Below are 3,044 nucleotides of genomic sequence, written 5' to 3'. Positions count from 1 at the left end.
CCCAGGCGCAGGAATGGCGAGGAAAGCCGGCATGAGGGGCACTCCCCGCTCAGCCAGAATCCCCGCCACAGCAAAGTGTTGCGGGGGGGCTGGGGAGAGCTCTCGGCCGAGTCCAAGGCTGCAGGATCAAACCCGCTTGGAGATCGTTACGGTAATTACGGAATTAGTTTGTAATTAGAGCCATCCCGACGCGTGTGCTGGATGGAGTTGACAGCGGTTGTAGTCAGGCAGGTAGTGATTGCCCTGCAAAAATCATTAAGCTTTCGTGTGCCGAAAAATAGGAAGAAAGCGTCACGGTTTGTTTCTTGAAGGACAAAAAAAAAAAAAAAATGTTAAGAGCTCGACGTATAAGGAGGAAAAATTTCAGTTATCTGTTTGCCCCTTACATAGCTTTAATGATCTGGCCCAGTTTATTCCTTCTTCTAAGAAAAATTGCTTCCAGGCAAACCCCTTTTACCTTCAGTTTTGCTCTGCAGCGGGGTTATCAGTGGTTGGGGTGAGCAGAGCGATTTATTTGTATTGGAAATGCGGTCGGGCTCCCTACAGCAGTCACGTTGTTGGTACTTTCATGAATGAGTAAGCGACAAGATTACAAAGCAGGCATGCTTCCTTTAAAAAAAAAAAATATGCCCAGATTTCATTATCAAACCTTGTGGAAGCTGTGTAGAGACATGTTTTCCATAGGTGTATCCTGACATGTTTCAGTAAATCGTGATTTCTGGTGAGGATAATGTGTTCTAGCAAAATGTTTCTTTTTTTTTTCCGGGCTGAACCGGTTATCAGACGAGTGGGAAGACCCGGCTATTCTTACAGCAGCCTTATTGCAAGCCTGGGACGGAGACAAATGCATGTCAACTGTATTTATTTTTCTTTATTATTTTAATTTTCAGATAACTCTCATACAAACTGCATCTAAAATATAATATAAAAGCCATTTTAAGTTCAGTTCTATGTTAGAACTAAGTTCATTGTCTGGAGGTGCTGCCCGCTGGGATAACTCTTTGAATGGCATGGGAAAACTGGGGAGGAGGTATTTTGGGGAGGTGGGAGGGATCCCACGGTCCCTTGGCCAAGGGACCGCAGGCCCAGGGGCTTTGTCACATCCGAAGTGGCACAACATCGAGTGCAAGGTTATTCTTTAAATCCGGTCTGGAACTCAACCTGCTGCTGACTTGATTAATAGGTGTAAGCGGCTGCGAGCGGAGCGGCAGGGCGGGAGCCGGGAATCACGCTGCTCTCCTATTCGGTTTCTGGGTGGAGCACGAAGTGTTGGTCATGGACCATAAAGCTTTTACTGATTTAGTGCTGCCGCGGTCTGCCAAGCGCTGCGTGCGTCTCTCCTTCCGCACACGAGCAGAGTTTCATTAAAGCAGTAGATACGAGCAGCCCGCACCTCCGGCACCTGCTTCCAGATCACTTCTGCCTCTTGGGTGTGAATAAAATAGCCCCAGCGTTGGGGTTATATACTGTTATATACTCCTGATGTAGTTCTGGGGGTCTACAGCCCCAGGACGAATCAAGTATTTCCAAGTAAAAAGTATTGTAGGTTATCACTGATACCCTTACACAGTCATTTTCTTCTCTGTGTGTGTGATTACTGCTTTAGTTTGCTGGAAAGGCCTCTGGAGCCTTGCTTAGGTATTTTTGGACAGTATCATAAATCAAAATAAACACCATCAGAACTGGAGAAAAATAAGTTAAGGCAGAGGAATTGAGACTTAATGTTATCCTTAATAGGTTGGGCTTTTTTCCAAAGTAAGTCAAGAACAGCTCAACTTCAGTGGAAGGTCAGGTTTTAAAATGCGGTCTTGTGGCCAAAATCCAATTGGGCGAAATTAATGAAAACAGCATGTGACCGGTGAGAATTTTTTTTTAAATAACTTTTATGTAAGTTGAAAGAAAAAAAGTACTCCAGTTTATTAAAGCTTGCTCTTCTCTCTCAGGATTTTATCAGCTCTACAAGAATATCAGCTTCTATAACAATTCCAGAACTGATTTACTGTTCTTTGTCTGGGTCTCCTTTTCTTGTTTAATTAAAGGCATAATACAGCGACGCTTTGGCTTTTGTGTGCTTGGGACAGAAAACTTCTTGCAGAGTATTTCCTTCTCTAGAAGGGTCGTGCAGCGTGAGAGCACCAAGAGGTGGTGGCATCTCCATCCCCGGAGGTTTTCGGAACGTGGCCAGGCAGTGCCGTGGCTCCCCTGAGCCCATGCTGGCAGCAGTCCCGCTCCGAGCGGGAGGGTGGGCTGGAGACCCCCCACCATCTGCTTCTTCGGTCACCAAAACGGAAGGGGCTCGATGAAGAGGACTTGGAGGTACTGGGCTAGAGGCAAGGGTCCAGTGGCTCAGGGCATAAATATCTAGTTAAAGCAATTCAGTATTTATTGAATAAATAAAAAAAGGTCTGTCTACACTTACGGTTTTGATTCTCCTCTTGGAGTTATTGCGTATGTGCCTGATTTAATTAGATATATGGTGAGGCTGTAACTGTCTTATCACAGTTGTTGCCTGCAGCCTACCTCTGGCTAGGAGGTAATGTTGTTATTGCCTCCAAATAGCTCCTAGATATTGCTTTTAGTTTGGGCTTGAAGTCTTAGTGTTGAGGCATCGGCGCTTGAAAGAAAAAGCATCTTGTGCAGCCGTCTGCGGCCACCCCTCCGCAGCCTGACGGGAGACGTGCCTCTGCAGGAGGGAGCTGTGCACATTAGAAAAACAACAACAAAAGCCACCCAGCTCTCTGCTTGTCCTCAGGGACTGTAAGCTGTGACAGCGTTGGATAACCTTGAACTACAAGCCAGATCCTGTGCCCCGAAGTGAACTCTGCTTTTCCCGGCACGGTGCTTTATCTTTGCCGTTTGCTTAGGTGGAGGAGTTTCAAGCGTAAGGGTTTTGTCAAATCTGCCTGCTTCTGAGATGCCTAAGGTACCCCCGCATAGAAGAAGGCTTTTGTAGGCAGGAGGCTAATTATATCCACCAAAAGGATCTCAGAACTGATGCGTGTAAGCTGTGCAGTGCTGGACTCTTCCATTTAACCTTGCCCTGT

General features: G+C 46.3%; 1 protein-coding gene across 2 annotated transcripts in view; it reads left to right on the top strand.

Annotated features, from left to right (window-relative positions):
• The first annotated feature begins 1,200 nt into the window (after nucleotides 1–1,200).
• Nucleotides 1,201–3,044, top strand: part of SOCS4 (suppressor of cytokine signaling 4) — a 6,364-nt gene continuing 4,520 nt past the window's right edge. For both annotated transcript variants that reach the window (XM_009635179.2, XM_035890729.1), the window contains exons 1-2: nucleotides 1,201–1,530; nucleotides 2,040–2,316. The gene's annotated coding sequence lies outside the window, so the exon portion shown is untranslated. The remainder of the gene's footprint in view (nucleotides 1,531–2,039; nucleotides 2,317–3,044) is intronic.

The sequence above is a fragment of the Egretta garzetta genome, unplaced genomic scaffold (assembly GCF_000687185.1).
Source record: "Egretta garzetta isolate BGI_Z169 unplaced genomic scaffold, ASM68718v1 scaffold3, whole genome shotgun sequence".
Lineage (NCBI taxonomy): Eukaryota > Metazoa > Chordata > Aves > Pelecaniformes > Ardeidae > Egretta > Egretta garzetta.
Note: the sequence above shows the minus strand (reverse complement) of the source record. Positions and strands in the feature narration are given on the sequence as shown.